Source organism: Cetorhinus maximus, chromosome 17 (assembly GCF_964194155.1).
Source record: "Cetorhinus maximus chromosome 17, sCetMax3.hap1.1, whole genome shotgun sequence".
NCBI lineage: Eukaryota > Metazoa > Chordata > Chondrichthyes > Lamniformes > Cetorhinidae > Cetorhinus > Cetorhinus maximus.
Window position 1 is genome coordinate 32,067,596 of NC_135895.1, and position 18,995 is coordinate 32,086,590.

Genomic DNA, 18,995 nt, shown 5'->3' on the forward strand with positions numbered 1-18,995 from the left:
TGGATAGCTAGTAGTCCCCTGTTGTCTTATTAAAATTACAGTTTATTGGGGTTTTTTAAAAAAATCCTGCCAGAAAAGGAAAATTAAAAATGGTTACCTTTTTGTTTCTGTTTTTTGTTTAAAATAAACACATCCTTTTAACAATACTGACTGGCCAGAATTTAATGTGGGCGAAGCCCCTAGTCGCTTTTCTTCAGGAGACTCAATGCTATTTCATTCCAATCAGGCACTTACCTAGGCAATGTCAGGCTTCCAGTTCAATTAAACACCCAATAGGGCAGAAGTCCCACCCCCAGGAGCTACCAGCCAATCAAAGGCTGGCAAATCTTCAATACCTCTGGTGCCACAGCCACTGCCAGTACTACAGTGGGGTCTACCGTGATCGAGATGAGTGTTGTAAGGATGGAGGTCTCTGGGTGGGGGACACTGGTGAGGCAGGGGCAAGGGAAGCAGTGTTGGCTTTCTGGGGTGGCGGGGGGCATGCTCCCCTTCCCGCTGCCAAGTCCCCCAATTGGGTACAGTGTGCCCATGAGTGAGGGAACCCTAGTAATCCATTGAAAAATCCAACAGGCAGCCTCCCGGGATAATAAGTTCCTCACCCACCAAGGCCCTAAGTTGCCACTTAAAGGCCTCAATTGGCCTTCGGGCGACAAGGCTGCCCCCAAGCCATCTTGCCCTGGACTTGATCAGAGAGAGGTGGGAGGGTGCCAGGACCTCCATCTTGCATTGCCCTGCTTGGTCACATAGCCCTTCCCACCTCTGAGCTCGCCCGTGGGGGCATTAAATTTTGCCCACTGTGTGAGTTAAACTGCTTCCTTCCACATTCGCTTGTGAGTAAAGGGGCACTTCCAGGTGAAGGAAGAAGATGTGGGGCCATTATTGCACCTCCTGCATGTAGGTGATGAGTTCCTGCATTTTATGCAACAAGGGCTAGAAGTGGAGTGGTAATAAACTTCTTCCAACGCGGAGTGGCTGTGCAAGAATTACTCGCTGCCACAGCCACCAATTTTATGGTATTGAATCGTGCTGTACCCTTTGCTTTCATTTCTCCCCACTGTGCCAAAAAAGCTGACTCCTCCTTTACCAATTTGCAGGCAGTTACTATCAAGAAGAGTTGTTAAATGCTTGGGCTTGCTGCCCTGAAGAAACATCAGTCTTAGAGATTATGTAACATTCCAGCATAACATGGTTACAGACACAGAACTACAGCAGTGCAGAGCCTTCCTCCCTTCTCGAGGCAGACTGCCTTTAGAGGGTGCTGATAGCACTAGCAATCTTCCATGAAAGCAAGAGGGGTCAATGATGAAAATTCGGCTGGCTCGCAGCAGAGTTGAGCTGATTGGCTGAAGTGCAATTTTAAGTACTATTTGGGTAAATCCATTACTAAGGAATAATATAACCTTTGGTCTTTACATTCACTTCAAATCTGATAATAGATTTGCCTGAGGGCCACACAAATGTTTTCACCAGGGAGCCTGGTTGTATAATGTTAAATAATTCCTTGACAAGTTGAAATGAATGTCAAATTATAGATTCAATAAAGTTTTTCTTTACATAGAATCCAAATTGTTGCTTCTTTTAAATTTTAATAAATGCTATATCCCTTTCTTTCTGTGTGCTTTGTAGTGATAGCTTATTTTAATTTTATTTGAGGCGAAGGGACCTCAGTTGGAGAAAGGAATATTTTACTACAATTTATTCCTAGTATCACCATCAAGCATACCTAGTGTGGGTTCGGCACAGAGTAAAGATCCCGTACAGAAGTTAGATGCAGAGTATGCTCAATCCATTTTCTTAATCCTAATCTCAGAGAAGATTTTATTCCACTTCCCAGTGGCCACCCTTGTTGTCACTCTTGAGTTGAATCTGTTTGTTGACAACCATTAAATCTGCCCTCCAACTGATCTGGTTGGCTACCACAACGTCAACCCTCAGACCAATCTAATTGGTTGACAATCACTAATCCTGCCCTACAACTGGTTTGATTGATTGACTACTTCCAATTCCAGTGAAAAGAGCAGATTTTTCTTGTGAAACACTGCTATCTAAAAAAAGCCTAGATTTAGCATTATTCAGACAAATTAGCATGTCATTCTACCAGTTCCATTTTCTCAAAGCAGCAATGTAAGGCTTGCACTATTTTGCAGAAAGTCAAATTAGTTTGAGAACTACAGCAGGATTAAATACCCTCCCCCGAAATGTGTTTGGGGGCGGGGAATCATTTAGTGGGCAAGAGGGTGCCACATGGACAGTCTTCATGCCCTGAGGCCAACTGGGGCCCTTAAGTGGGCAATTGATGCCAACTTGAGGGTCTCATGCCACCTCCACTGGCATTCAACTAGCTGCAGGCAGAACAGTCACCACACAGAAAGCCTGAAGAGTAAACCCTGTTGAGGTTACTTGCGGGCTCTGGGTGGGGGGGGGGGGGGGGGGGGGGTGGAGGTGGGGTGGGGTGGGGGAGGAGATGGGTGGCGGTGGTGGTTCAAGGCACTCAGTACCTGATCGAGGGATCCAGCATCAGGACAGGGTGGGGAGGGGGTGGGTGAAGCTCGCTGAGAGCCACGCCCCCATAACCCCCGCCAGTGACCTCATCCCCATGACCCCCATCCTGCCCTCATTCACCCATAGCCTGGATCCCTCACTGATCCTAGACCTGTGTTGGGTGCAGATGGCATGAGCAGCTGCCAGTCTCTGACTGGCTGGCAGCTCTGGAAGGCCTGCCACTGGCCACTTCAATCCCTAACTGGCACTTAATATGGCCCGCCTTCCCCAGAGGAAGCAATGCGGGGCTCTTGCCAGCTCTCCAGCCAGTGGGTGAGACCCCTGTTGGCTGGATTAAATTCTGCCCTTCAGCATTGGATTACGATTCTGCGATATTGCATTTCTAACACCAATAGCCTGGGAATTAAGTATGTTCTCATGCTTACACAAGTAAGGATTACCTTTATATCAGTGAGTTTTGATGGAATATAAGATAGTGACAGTAGAAGCTAGGAAAGATATCTACAAATATAGGAATTAGGAATTTTCACCAAAACCACACGGTGGCACCAATGGTAGAAATCTGTTCCCCAACAGGGAATCCACACCCTGGCACCCACTGAAGAAGCGCCATAATCAACTCAAACATTAACTCTGTTTCTCCCTCCACAGATGTTACCAGATCTGCTGAGTATTTCCAGCATTTTCTGTTTTTATTTCAGATTCCCAGCAGCCGCTGTATTTTGCTTTTATTATATTCAATGTACTCTGGTATCTGGCTTCTCCTTTTGGAGACTGTCATAACAACTCTCACATGGCTTAAAAACAAGGCTTAATGGAAAAGTCAGTACTTACATCTCATTTTACTTTAATTGTTAAAATAATAATGCAGCACTAGATGACACACTCAATGCTCACTTGTAGCTTTGCTGTAAATAACAATTGCGTGAAAATAAAACAGCTTTTTTTGACTTTTTTCCAAGCAGTGGGGAATTTTGTGTAATAAAATCATTACGCTGTTCTTCATAAGCAGTTGATAATTTAGTTACATGCTGTACCTAATGGAGGTTCAATCCCCCTCTTGTTCACTCGAACCGCACCACTATCCCTCTCTCTCACTCCCACATATGTAATGGTTTCGGTTATGAATAGAGCCCCTAGCTCTTCATCGTGTTCTATCTTTGAAAATTATTTTCACTCTTTAATAATCAGCTTAGTGCAACAGCTGACCTCACCACCCTTCAACTCAGCTGGAGTGGCAGCAGCAACAGTGGGTGCTGCTGAGGAAATTAAATCAAGCTGGAAGTGGTTAGGAACATGCAGCTGCAGTCTGCTTAATACAGCCAACACTGAAACTACTGGCCCTGATAAAACAGGAGCTTGAAATTATTATCTTCTTGTTATGTATTGGCAGGTTGCTGATGGGAGAAGCTGTTCCATACATATGCTCCACACTTCCTTCCAAAGATTTTTTGGTATTTTTACAGATATTATATAAGCCCTGTTTACCACTTAGCAATTGGAGACACATCTTTCCTTATAAACATGAGGATGGGGGCGGGGTGGGGGTGGCGGAGAAAACATCTGAGTTCCTTTATCTTTCAGGTTAATCGTGAATCTGCTGCTATCACAAGTTAACTGTGGATTTATCTAAATTGCCTGTATATAAAGGAAACCTATTTTTATCATACCCCTCAGTTTCACCATAGTGAATTGTGTTTGTTTTGTGAGCTGCAACTTGTACTATTGCCTCACACCCTAGTAAACCCCTAAAGTCAATGCAAGTGTTCTTGTAATTTACAGCCTGTTTCTTGGCATGACAATATTCACTGTTTGATGCCTAAAGCTTCTGTTCTACTCACCAGGCCATTGTGGTTGAAGCACGTAGAGTAACTGCCTCACTCTAACCAGTCACTTCACCCCCCCTGCTTGGTTAGTCACATGCAGATACATATCTATATATATGTGTTGATATATAATATATATATTTCTATACATACACAGAAACATACACATAGATATGAAGGAACTTGTATTGTCCAAATGCCTTGCTTGTGTGAAAGAACTCCAAGTATTTGGAGTGTGTTAGATGTAAGATATGATAATATTATTTGAACCAAAACTTGGGCTTGAGACTTGCTATGCTTTCCAACCCCGGAACATTGATAATTTAAATCAAATACAGAATGCTGTTTGTTATATGCCTTTATACAGAAATTGACCAAATCCACTAGCATGCATCGCAAAGGCCAAAAGGCTTTTCGAACTAAAGTGGCCTACTAAAAGCTGCAGGATGTTTTTTTTTTACAGATAAACAAAGTCACTGGACTGTGATGAAGAATAACAATTTCAGGCTGTGGTGTATCTGACCGGTAGGCCCAAGGATCATAAAATCAGCCTGAAACCAACAGTCATGCTTAAAAGCTATGGCCTGAATTTTACACCTTACGGGCGTAAAATAGCATGAAAAGACGTTGAGCGAGTGTCCCACCTTCATCCCGCGCACACACAATCTTCAGGTTGACGGGCGTGCACGTGAATCGGAGCCGCACCCGTCATTAATTAAGAGGCCACTTAAGCCCATTGAAAACCCAACTGAAGCCAATTTTACGTTGCCCATGCCATTTTGCGCTCATCGCACAGGCAAAACAGGCAGGCGGACAGCCCACATTTTGCAAAATCTCATCCAAAGGCGGGATAAAAAGGTTCAGCAGCATTGTGAGTAGTGAAGAGTTTAGGAGATAGTTTGCTGCTGGTTGCTTATTTGAACTTGACGGCTTCATCTCAGTTCTGAGCTTCATTCTTAGCATTTCTAGGCTTCATTTCAGGAATCATTGGCGTCTTCAAGGCCCCTGGAGGATTTTGACCATGTGGACCCATCCAGGTATCAGACAGCCTTCTGTGACTGTGGTAATGGGGATTGTGCTCTCCGCTGGAGACATCTCCTCTGAGGAGGAAGAGAGGGGCAGAAGGGAGAGGAGGCCAGGTGTCCCAATGCAGCTTTCAGGGTAGCGACCTGTGGGAGGAGAGGCGCAGGCACAAGGGGTGCAGGGCCAGCAGGTAGTCCAAGGCAGAAGGGGTCGCAGAAGAGCCACTGTCCTGCTGCCAGGGTTTACAGGCAGCGATGCAGCTACCTCAATATGTCTGAGGTGCAATACCGATGGAGGCTTCGCTTCTCCAGGGATACCATGACCTCCATTTGTCACATGATTGGACCTGAGATCACCTCCAACTGTGTGGGTGGAAACCCCATGCCAGTGGCTCTGAAGTTCACAGTGGCCCTCAATACTTGATCCTTTTCTACCTCTCCTTGCTGTTGTACTTTTCTTTATCAATAGTTTCCCTTCCATGGTTGGATACCATGGATTTATCCCTTTCTTCACATTGACTATGTCCCCTATCCTTCATCGCTGAATTGACGCTAGTTCTTTTTAATGATTTCATCCACCATGCTCTGCCTTTACAGCGATGACTCTGTGTAGCCCCTGGTTCCTGAAGCATTGGGGAATCCTGGATTGTGGCCTTCTGAGGTGTGGAAGGTATTTGATTAACATCTTGCTGTCTCTCCAATTCCAGTAACCTTGATGTGGTAGAAAGGTCAGTATCCCCTAATGTAGATCTGATTCGGTTTTGTTTCTAGTTCTGAAAACATTTGATTATTTGCACCATGGGCCACCAGTTCTGGTGGATGGATTGGTGTGGATACACTTGCTAAGGGATCAATATTAACAGATGAATGCAGGATTATACCAGCATCTCCTGTCATCTGGATTTCAACTTCGATCCTCCCTGAAGATTCGCCAAGTGATGAAGAGTAATGGTCGCACTCCAGCTGGCCCATTTCCTCTTCAGGCTGAAGAATCTTATCTTCATCTCTTTGGAAAAAATCTGGATTATTTGCCTCAGCAAAGAGTGTCGAAAATTTTGGATTGAAGTCCCAGTCGAGGTCATCAATGCTGTTGGATGGTTTGAGGGTCTCCAACTTGGTATATTCAATGACTGTCTGTTCCTTGATGTCTTCCGCTATTTTGATGAGATTGAGAGCAACACAGGCATCTTAGCTCAGGAGATAAAATTCCTGATTGCGAATCACATATAGTGTCTCCAGTATCTGCTTGTTCCCATATTGGAACAGTTCTAGAAGCATACCTATAACTGGTAGTCTGATCCCTCCTGGGCAATATAGTGGTGTGTCTGTTTTCTGCTGCCAGAGGCTGGTCAGGCATGGTTCTCTACTTAAGGACTGTCACACTTGCTTCTGTGTCTAATTTAAAATTGGGAACTTCTTCAGGGTCATACAGACTCAAAATGTTAACTCTGTTTCTCTCGCCACAGATGCTGTCAGGCCTGCTGAGTTTTTCAAGCATTTTATGATTTTATTTCAGATTTCCAGCATCCGCAGTATTTTGCGAGTAACTTAGATGAGTTGCTCTAAAGTTAAAGTAACAATGAATGTCAAGTGAGTTCTGGATCTCAAGGGAGGCACCAAGTTGTCAGTGGTCTACTGAGAGAGGGAACTGCAGGGAGCAGGTCCTAAAGGAAAAAGAGAAAGGCCCAAGAAGTCCTTTATGTTAAGCCAAAGGACAAGGAATCTGGAAAAGGTCCTGTTAACTGAAGTTAAGAGTGAGAAGCAGAGAAAGGCTCCAAGCTTAAAGTGAGAAAGCTGCAGGTTACAGACTTGAAGCAAAATAGGCTTGCGAGAAGCCAGAAAATCCAAGGAGGCAGCCGAATGTCTATAACTCTTTACTATGGGCATGTGAAGCAGTGATATTCTGTTGGCATGGCTGAGTATTTAAGAGAGAGTGCATGGAAGGCAAAGCTTAAATGCACATGGCAATCCAGGGAGAGGAACATCAGAAAGAGAATTCGAAACCCGTGAGGTGAAGCCTTGTGGAAGGCATCTGAAAGAAAGCATCGCCTGGGAGAATATTCCAAAGCAAGTTCTTTGAAAGTGGAGATTGGAAACCCTCGTGTGAAAGACGGAGTTCAGTGAGACTGGTTGGCTCACAGCGTGACAAGCGTCTGGTGGGAGTTGTTGAGAGGTCCATAGCATCTGTTTGGGGTGGCATCTGTCACTTGGTTTCAGAGTGTGGTGTTCCTGACCACAGGTCACCTATTGGTTTACATGGACTGTCTGCTTACTGTGAACATTAGAGTATAAAATAGCTTTTTTAATCCTTACGAATCTGAATATGTCTGTAAAGGTATAGGTTAAAAGTTCATCAGCTGACTCCTGTGACTCTGTTCAATAGCTGCCCTCCACGTTCCTAAACAAAAAATAAAAGTTAGGATCTATCAGGCCAAATTCCACCCTGGGACCTGGCTTGTCCAGTCGTAACATCAGCTGGAGTCATAACACCATCTACTATGTAATCTTGTACCAGCTCAGACTTAAGATCACCATATTCACAGCCTTCAGCCAACCGATACAAGTCATTGATGAAGGTGTCCACAGGTTCTCCAGGCTTTTCAACTCTTCTTTTAAACCTTGCTCTTTCCAAAATATTGTTACTCTGCAGGTTAAAGTAACTGCCAAAGGATTGTATGACCTCATCATATTTGTCAGATGATTCACTAATGCCTTGTCTGGCTGTCACATTGCTGGCAATTACAACAATTGAATACAATAATTTATTAACTTGCTCAGCCTCTAATTTATTATTTAATCCTGATGCAGTTCTCTATCTTAAAAATCTCCTCCTCCACAATGCCTAATTCTATGTCTGGTCTGGCCCTTCCATCTGTCCAAATCGGTCTGGCAAAATAAATCTTGAATCCTTCGCTGTTTTCAGCTCAGGTGAGGCTGAGCTTTAAATGTTTTTTGGTGCTGCAGTAATCATGTTTTCCCGCACTGATCGTGGTTTTGTGGATATCCGCCGGGGTTATTGAACTCTCCGGAAAAATCATTGGCCAGAATTTTCGGCGTAAAGTGACGTGGGGTGACGTCGGGCAGGCGTCCCAACGTCACCGCGCGTCATTTAGATTTTCAGTTCAGCGGGTGCGCAGCCGAGTTAGCTGCGTGCCGAGCTGTCAAAGGCCTGTTAAGGACATTTAAATATCAATTAAAGTAATAAACTGAGCTGCCCGTCCAATCTTAAGGTTAGCGGGCAGGCAAAGAGCCCAGGCAGCCTTTGCATTTTTCATGGAACCTCATCCACGGGCGGGATGAGGTTTCGTGAAGGGTTTATTAAATTAAATAAATTTTTTCATCAATGTTCCTTGACACGTCCCAGTTCATGTGACACTGTCACATGAGAGGACATGTCTTAAAATACTTTCTTTTCTTTATTTAAATTTTTAAACCTTAAACTAATCTCCCTGAGGCACCTCTGTGACTCAGGGAGATTTCTGCGCTCTTTCGCGCCCTTTAATTGGCCCGCCCACAGAAAATGGCGGTGCAGACCCGATCGGGTTCACGCCCGCTCCCGCCCGCCCCTGCCCGCCCCTGCACAACCCCCCAGACAGGGGGAAAATTCTCCCCATTAAAATGATTATTAAGGTCAGTTAGTTACTTTGCTGTCACTGGAGGATCAAATCTAGTAGCCAATTTTTTTTTTCATCATGCGATCACCTTGTGTTATAGCGCCGACTCTGCACCCTGGCTATGGTGTGTTTCAAGCTGTGCACTTACAAATAAACTGTATCTCAGTGATTCCTGGTAACTGCGCCTTGTTTAGAAGCTTTTTGAAGCCTTTTAAAAAGTTTTATCACCCTTCCTTGATCATTGCTAGGTTCTTTGACTCTGCTTTTTGATCAGGATTTTCAACAGACCTCCATGTGCTATGGTGGAGTACTCCTTGAGCTGCACAGTTGATTTCTTCTCTGCCTCTCAGCCTCTATATCTGTTATGGAGCTTTTCTGGCAATTTCCAACTATTTCTTCAAAGTCTTCTGTTTTGACCCATTTGTTTCATGTCAGAATGCAGATTTTTCAGTTTTTTATTTTTGGAGAGTTCTGGCTCCTTCACCTGCTGCCACCATGTTGTATGTTGCTGTGGTTGTCTAAGGAAGATGTTCAGAGGCATAGAGTCTGAACAGTAACTATTTATTGTAGGCCATAACCATGTACAGATATACAAGACAGTACGCTTCTTCAGTTCAAGCCATGAGCTTTCTCCATTCAAACTACTCCCAGATTACTACTAGTAATGTGACTCCCTTTACATCACTATGTGGGCGTTACTGTTTCCCCAGTCCCACATTAACTTTTTCAGTCCTGAACACACTAATACTACAGATACAAAGAACATGGATCACAATGTCTGTTCCAGCAGGGTTATAAAACCCAACCACAGAAATTTAGCTCATTTAACTTTATTTGGAATCTGCATGAAACTGATACAAGCTGAACTTAATGGATGCTGTTGGAGTTTGTCTTCCTTTGAAATGCAGAGAAATTGACTCCGCACAAAGCTTTTATTTTAATGTTTAATCAGAAATATCCTGTTTTTAATTTGCTGAGCAATAACTTGGAATTAGTCAGTAATTTGAGGGGCTCCAATCTTGGTGGCCCAGGAAAATGTGACCAGGTAAAGAAGTTTAAGAAAGGCGCACAAATAACGTAGAGATGGGCTCTAACATTGTGGTTTGAACAAAGAATTAGACACTCCATTGGACAACTGTCAAGCTTAAGGTGGATTTTGATAGCATATTACAGCCCTGTTAATGAAACATCCATGCCCACCTTCAAAAAAAAAGGTATAAAGATCATTGTAACGAGTGGTTTGGTGCTGCAGCAGAGCAACTTGATCAGTTGTTGAAGAATACGATCAACAAGAGGTGACCACTCACTGGGATGATTGCATGTATCACTTCATATAATGTATTTGTTATTAACTGGTGTAATATATTGCCAACTGGTATTCATACAAAACCTTGTGAAGACCTTGGTGTTTAATTTGAGCTCTGAGTGTTGTCTCCTTATTTCTCTCAATTTTCATGTTTGAACTGTCATGGGTGGAAGGTTACAACTTACACCAGAGCACCAAGTGTGTGTATGTCAGTGATGACTCGACTCCATGTAAGTTAGATTTATCTATCAGACAGAAACGTGTCAGTCCAAATAGCAGAGTTCACTGGGGCAGTTTCGACTTTGAAATCATAACATGTATTGGATTCGCATGATCAGATCTGCTGTAACTATTATAAGGGTGCTAACTCTTCACTACTTTCCATCAAGCCATCTGCCGCGGGGTTGGGGGGGTGGTGGTTGCTGTGGAATTACGTGAGCGAAACCCAGAAGTCCACTGACTAACCTAGACTCTGGGATCTCAACTCGCTTGAATCAATTCATTTTGACTTCTGGGTTTTGTGTTTCTAAGCCTCACAGCAGGTGTGATGCGCATCTACATGACATGAATGTGACACTGCTACCACAGGGAGTAGTTAAAGTAAATCGTATAGATGCATTTAATAGGAAGCTAGACAAGCTTTTTGGGAGTCTGAAATAAATGGTTACAATAAATGAGAAAAGATGGGAGGAGCCTCGAGTGGAGCATAAACACCAGCGTAGACTGGTTGGGCTGAATGGCCTGTTTCTGTGCTGTATATCCAATGTAATACTATGTAATTCTATGTGACCTGAGTTGTTTTTAAAGGAGGAGCCCACAAGTGTATACTGAGATGTTCGGTATGAATGGTGGGCTTGGAACAAGGGCAGCATCCAGATTTAATCTTGCCTCACTGGAATTACTGCGGGGCGCAGTCAGGAGGAGGAGAGCCATAATTTCCCAGTAATAGGAGGAATAAACCTACGGCCCTTACCAAAAAGGTGTGGTTGGAGGTAGCAGAGGCAGGAGAGTTATTCCCAGGCCATGGATACAATGTTGAGAGCAGATTAATGATCTAACAATGTCGGGAAAAGTGATTACATTTGCTGAATCAACAATATCCAGTGCTTTAAGCCTCACACCCCACCCTCCTTCTGTCTTGCTAACTGCTCTGAATCACAGCATTCCTCACACCCACTCAATTTCCAGCACTATTTAGCCTTCATTCCGCACGCACTTCAGGTCTCCCTGTTTATCTATTTTGTTGCCATTCCGCATGCCATGTGATGCATATGCCTCATAGCCACCTTCATCAAATGCACCACATTCATCAGGTAAGACCTCACCTTCACTAACAGATTCACTCTCACAGACCTCACCTTCTCTCACAGCCCTGATTTGCCACTCCTTGTGAGAGAGTGTAAATGTAAGGGAGAGGAACAGGACTGGAGGTGGCCACCACAATAGTACAGTTCACAGAAGAGGAGATTAGTGGCCCTGTGACCCTTTCAGTCAGAAATGGGGAAATGGAAAGGCAGGAAGCTCGCAGATAGCTGGTGACAGAATTACAAATATTCTTGACGCAAGTGTGCTGACTTTATTTCATCAATTACTGAACAATGAGAAGACAAAATATGGTGATTGCCTAGATTGTGACTTTGTCACAACTAAAACATATTCCTTTGTTTAGTCTTCCAGGACCTTCACAAATTCAGCAAGTGTCGCAGGACGTCCCAAAGGAAGATTCCTCAGTGGGCCTCATTTCTTCTGTGGATGCAGCATCACAAGTCATACAGCCACCAGCCCTGATGCTCGCACGTTAGAAAGTTAGTTGGATTTTCGTGCAGTGATTTACAATTCACAACCAAGCCGGATGCTGATGGCTGGGACAGCTGTGGAATGTCCACATCAGGGGAGCCTCTGCAAGCTCTGCTCAGCTGAACATAAATGCTGAACCCAAGAGGATATCATCGAGAAGGGGGAACGTTAAAGGTGCATCAGCAACTTAGCTAGGTACTGTTAACATGGCACACACATTCTCCACAATAGCAGAGAGACTGGAGGAGTCCAAGTCGATCACAAGTGGATTGATAGTTCAGGAAATTGCAAGAATGCCTGCCATGGAGAGAGTGGCTGCCTTCACGGAACTTCAAGCAAGGTTTTCCAATGAGTGCATGCAGATTATGGCTGTGCCGATTTTGGATGCCAACTTGTTTGCTGCCTCAAACAGGATGAGAGATATCTTATCCTCGGCCTTTGAACTCACTTGTCTTCACCAAGCTGGCCTGTGGCAGGGTGGCCAGGAGTGATGTGGCAGAGGCCCAGGGTAGAAATGATGGTGGAAAGGGACATGAAAGGAGGAACTTGACTCAAAGCACCCCCACTTCTTACCTGTTGTCTCCCTCTTAGTCAGCACGTGACATGCTGTCTCATCTCCTGATGGCCGAGTCTGCTCCTTCAATCTTTGGCGGGACCATCAGGGGCTCCAAAACCCAGAGGGTGTAGGCCAAAAGTATCTCAGCAGTCAGGGCAGGCATCTAAGCAACCTGTCTTCTACTTCTGCTGAGGCCACACAAGATTCAGTATATAGAAGCAGTAAGAAGTGTAGGTAGGTTGAAGAAAATCTAATTCACCAAAATATTGGGCAGAATATTGAGCTTGGCGAGCAGGGCATGCCCGACTCGGCCAAGCGTAAAAAAATGCGCGATGACGTCGGGAGAGCGCCTCGACGTCATTGCATAGTTCCACGATATTTCGTTCGGTGGGCACACACTGGAGTTGGCAGCGCGCCTGCCGACAATTAAAAGGCCTATTAAGGCCATTAAAAAGGTAATTAATTTCAAACCTACACTGCCCGTCAACCTAACAGTTGGTGGGCAGGCAAAAATGCCAAGCGGCCTTTGCACTTTTTAGGAAATCTCATCCATGGGTGGTATGAGGTTTCCAAAAGCAAATAAAAACAAAATAAGAATTTCACACTTGAATTAAAAAAAATGTCACATGAGGGGACATGTTTTATGGCATTTTTATTCTCTTCATTTTTTTTTAAAACAGCGCTTCATCTCCCTGAGGCAGCTCTGTGCCTCAAGGAGATTGAAGCGCTCTTTCGTGCGCATGCGCTAAGCTTGCGCTAGACCTGCTCTCTCTCCTCCCACCGCCCACACAGACAGCGCTCAGCACTGCTACTTGCATTCCACGCTGGGCGGGACTTAATTGGCCCGCCCGCATAAAATCATGGCGCGGTGCGGGCGGCAGTTGGCTTCCCGACTGCCCCAGTCCGCCCCCGCCGAGCGCCCTCGCCAAGGGCAAAACTCTGCCCATGATTTTTTTTCTATGGTGCCACTTATAATTTACTCATTAGCACCACTGGCACAATTTGCTCAATATTGTCCTGAGGGGCAACTCATCCTTTCACTTATTTAGTGATGAATATCGACACATGCTCGAACTCATTGGGTGGATGTGTGTATGTGGATGAGTGGTTGAAGAACTGTTTAGTGCCAAAGTAATATTGGTGCTAGTGGTGGAAGTGGACACAGCATTTCATCTGTTATGTTTCACCTAGGTGAACGTTCGTGATGTTATGTCACCCTGGCCAACAATGCTAAAGACTGATTTGGGAATGGGACCCCCTTCATCCTTGATCTTCAATGTTCTTCTCATCTGAAGCTGAATGATGAGCCCTTTTGTCCTTCTCCATCTGCAAACCTCCCTCCTGTATACATGCTGATCCCACCTCATCCCGTCATCGTGGCCATAGAGGATGATGCTCTTCCTTTACAGATGTATTGTCAAACTCATCCAAGGTGATTCCCATTCTGATCTTGTCAACGTGAAATCCTCCAAGGTTGAAAAATATTGTATCCGCACAAGGACTCTTCCAAGATATTTGCCAGAGGGAACTGAAACAGCACAGAAATAAGTGAGGTTTTATTCAGATGGGACCATGACATATTTAAATAACAACCCAAAGCGCTGCTCAAGCTCACTTTGTTTTCCTTTTTCAGTGGCCTCATGAGCCCCAGTAAACCCATCCTGCTGGAGCAAAGTTAAAAATAATTGAAAAATGCCTCATGAACATTGTCTAAGGATGTTAATTGCATCAATATGTATTTGATTACATCCAATTAAGAAATCCTGACTTCAGCAAACAGGTTTCTCACTGGCACCTAAATGAATCTCCAGAAGCGGGCATGTCGGAGCCAAGTTACACTCCCACTCTCAAAAGATCAATAAATTTTACCCGCACCAACCCACCCATTTTGTGGGGGTTAAAATTCCCCCCATTGGTTCTGCTTGAGATTCTCCACACTCATAATACCCATTCTTAGCAGAACTTTAGAAAGGATCTTAAACAGAGCTTAGGGAATTCCTTAGTGGGAGAGAGAGGGAAGGCGATAAACAGACCAATAAGCAAAGATCCACTAACTTCTCTGTAGCCTTGTCATACATTCTATATGCAAGGATCACAGGTCATCTTATTAATATGAAATGCTGTGTAATACAGGGAACCAAATAAGAGTGGGGGAGGGGGAAACAGAATGAGATTTTTATTTCCTGAGCCTTATCTTTGCAGGACAATATTAAATTACTCGCTAAAATTTCAACGCAGGACTCTATTCCTGAAGTTTTATCGGAAAATACCTAACTGCTTCATCCTTATACTAAGGTCCTAACTAGAACACCAAAAAACAAACCTTGAGACCAGATACACTGACATCAGACTGAATCACCATTTTTGAAAGCTATTATTCAACCTTCCTAATCTGTTCAATACATGCAATACATAATTCTGATGAAAACTCATTGACCTGAAATGTTAACACTTTTTCCATAGATGCTGACAGACCTCCTGGGTATTACCAATGTTATCCATTTTTATTTTGAATTTCCAGCATCTGCAGTATTTTGCTTTTATAACACATTTCCTTGATATTTTTGTGTCCACTAAACACTCATAACAGAGTGGGAATTCAACAAATAAAAACACAAATAACACATGCAGCAGAAAACACCTGATAGACTTACTACTAAGACTAAATATTATTAATTAATTATTGATTATTGACTAATTATTGATTGGAATAACTGTATTGTTGCTCCATTTTCCATGACAAGTGCTGCTCAGGGCCCCTCTGATGATGTGAATGAATTCAGGTAGCTGCACCTTGTTGTAGGTATGGCTTGCCTTACATCTCAGATACAGTGTTTAGACAATAACCATCCAGTTGTGGCTGAACTGGAGACACTAAATGCTTCAAATCATCCAGATGCTCTGCATTGTAGTTACCATACATACACATTTATAAAAGATCATAGGATCATTTTTCTTCCTTTGTTTGAAGTTAGAGAATAACATGCAGGCCTGTGTACCACATTGGGCAACTGAGACGTGGCCTGTCAATATTGTCAGACTATTCTCCGTTTGCAATACAATCTACATGAATTTACGTATGGGTCATTATTGATAGATGTCTTACGAGGGACATGGTGTGTCAGTACAGTTAGGGTTTTCCCCCTGTTCCAAACAGCAAATTATTGATATCAGTCAGACTCTTAATAGAACTAAAGCCTTAGAGCTTTATATATGGACAGAGGGGAACTGAAGGAAGAATCACCTCCGGCTACTCTTATATGCTGTCTATCAGTCACTCACCTGGATTCATATTGATTTCAGGCTCCCCCACCACCCCAGGTGCAGCGCATATTTGACTGCATGGCATTAGCTGCAGGCTCCTTTGCAAAACTCACTGCATTCGGAAGGGCTTCCATTTTAGTTGTGTGTGACTGGTGTGTGATCAACAGCAGCACATCATGCAGGTACTATCATGCTTTTATGTTGTGGCAATCCTTTGTTTGTTTTATTTAATCATTCCAGGATGTGCCAATGGCAGTCAATGCTGGCATTTATTGTCAATCACTAACTATCATAAGAACGCCTTTCTTGAAGTGCTAGTAACAGTTTTGATACAATCGAGTAGTTTGTTAGACCACATCAAATGCCAATTAAAAAGTAAGTTACATATTGGTGTGGGACTGAAATTATATAAACCATATTGGGTAAGGATTGCACATTTCCTTTCTTAAAAGACAGCAGTAAACCATTTTGATTTTTACTGAGTGACTCTTGATGGTTCCAGTTTATTCAAAACTCTATTTAAATCCTCAAACTGCCATGGTTGGATTTGAACTAGTCCGCTGATTATTAGTTCAAGCCTCTGAAGTACCAGTCAAGTGTCACAATGACTACATTACCATATCCATATCTGACTGCTGTAAGGTCTTGGTTCCTGCCTTAGATACACTTATATCTACTCTAGTGCTTGTACAAAGTGCACCCATTCTCTGTGCCATGTTGAAAGTTTTGAAAAGGTCTGAGGTAACTTCGCAAGATATATGTGCGAAGAGGAAGGAACAGTAAGAAGGGGGAATAGTTGTGAGGGTAACGCAGATGTTGTGTGCGAGAATGCAGGCCGAAGGAGGGACAGTGAAGCATCCATTTACATTTGGAGAAGAGGCATGGGAAGTGGAAGATGGAAGGATTGTCAATGCTGAGGCTAAAACATGGTGGTACAGGAAAATACAGAGAATAGGAGACTTCTGGGGCTGAATTCTCCCTCTGTAAGCAGGAAACAGGAGGGCTTTTTCTGGGTCCTGAACATGTCCCTGTTGGCAAGCAATCACTCTTTCACATTTTCAGAGAGGCGCCCCCTTAATTAGCATCAAGAAAGTTTTGCTGTTCTGTTAAGAGCAGCAGGTTCCCGAAACCGGAGGGCCAATCAGAGACGTTCCAGATTGAGAGGAGCAGCTGGTTGAAGTTGAGGGTAAGTAACTGAGTGGGCACTTCAACATAGTCGTACCCTCTCGCCAACCTTTTTTAAAACTTTAAACAAAATACAGATTCAGCAGCCATGCCCACTGTGTGTGTGTGCATGCATGCGTGTGTGTGTGCGTTTGTGCGTGCATGTGTGCGTTTGTGTGTGTGTGTGTGTGTGTGTGTGCGTTTGTGCATGTGCATGTGTGCGTTTGTGCGTGTGCGTGTGTGTGCGTTTGTGCGTGTGTGTGCGTTTGTGCGTGTGTGTGCGTTTGTGCATGTGTGTGTGTGCGTTTGTGCGTGTGTGCGCGCATTTGTGCGTGTGCATGTGTGTGTGCGTTTGTGCGTGTGTGTGTGCGTTTGTGCGTTTGTGCGTGTGTGTGTGCGTTTGTGCATTTGTGCGTGTGTGTGTGCGTTTGTGCATTTGTGCGTTTTTGTGTGTGTGTGTGGGGTGGTGGAGGGAATCCCCACACCACAATAATCACAGAGTGGCTTTTTGTTGCACCCACATGCAGGTAGGCAGTGAAAGCCTCTAGACGTGCCAGGAGCACTGGCAAACCAGGCCTACCACTGTGCCTGTCTCCAGGCAGCTAGACTGCCCCCTCTCCCCACCCTCATCTCCATTCTTGACACATTGGTAAACTGTAGGCTGACTGGTAAATCCCAGTTGGATTCCTTTCATTATGGTTAATATGAGTCTTAATATGTCTAATTGGCTGCCTGCCTCACGGGGACGGGTATTCCTACCAGCCCTGAACCTGCCTTGGTCAAATGGCCAGTGCTGAAATAGGGTCAGGAAACAGGCAGGTGGCTTGCTGCTTGGCACTGATATTTGCAGGTCCTGTCTGTCTCCGTTCCCGATTTCTGTGGAACCCAAAAATTCAGCCCATGAAGGGCAATCTTACTTTAGCAGTCCTGTTGCAATCATTAAATCACTGCCTGCAATCCAGACAGGTCCTTGGAACAATATTATTGCCACTGACCTGCTGAGCCATCTCTCCCCATTGCTGCAGCATCTATCCCGTATCAAAGGGAAAAAGGACCTCCTTCCTGTTTCTCACTCACGCCACAGACAAGCCATGTTTATATCTGAGAACTGGGGAGCGATGAATGATTTCATGCCATCTGCTGCTTCACTAAATTAGATCATTGCATTACATAGGATTCCATTTGATATACGTCACTAAAACAGGCCATTTGGCTCAACCAGTCCAAGCTGATGTTTATGCTCCCTCGAGCCTCCCCCCAGCTTTTCTCATCTAAATCTACCATCATAATTATCTATTCCCTTCTCCCCCATAAGTTTGTCTAGTTTCCCCTTAGATATATCTATACTATTCACTTCAACCACTCCCTGTGATAGTGAGTTCCACATTCTTATTGCTCTTTAGATGACGAAGTTCCTTCTGAATTCCCTATTGGATTCCTTGGTGACGCTCTTATATTGATCACCTCTAGTTATGCTCTTCCCCAGAAAACGAACTACTCCCTCCGAATCCATTGACCACATTAAAGAAGTGCAGCCCATATTTAAGGGCTATGGTCTTTTAAGTAGCAGCAGCCCTGGAGGATTTCCTGCCCTCTAAATCAGTGAGCTGCCTGTTGTTACGACCCACCCCCAGGGTGAGGATCCCCAACGTTGTTGATCCAGGCAACACCCCTCAATTTGTCACCGTCTGGCTGGGACACCCCCAAATTGTTATGCCCCCAGTGAGGAGGGATGAACTGGCTCCCTGTCTTTATTCAGCTCCCATCCCGCCCCGGCAGCTCTGATGGTCACAACAAGGTTTAATCTAAAAAGGATCCCTTTCATGGATACCTTTTTCTCAGACCCAATCATCCTGGTTTTGAAGGAGCCAATTTGATCAGACTTTCTTGAGTTAAAGGTAAGAGTAAGTTTATTAACTACTAAAGGCAAGAAAGGATAAAACG

General features: G+C 44.2%; 1 long non-coding RNA gene across 1 annotated transcript in view; it reads left to right on the forward strand.

Annotated features, from left to right (window-relative positions):
- LOC144692300 (uncharacterized) overlaps positions 1–7,696 on the forward strand; it is a 92,755-nt gene extending 85,059 nt beyond the window's left edge. Inside the window, exon 7 of the long non-coding RNA XR_013579300.1 lies at positions 6,867–7,696. This is a non-coding gene — a long non-coding RNA (uncharacterized LOC144692300). The remainder of the gene's footprint in view (positions 1–6,866) is intronic.
- The last annotated feature ends 11,299 nt before the right edge of the window (positions 7,697–18,995 follow it).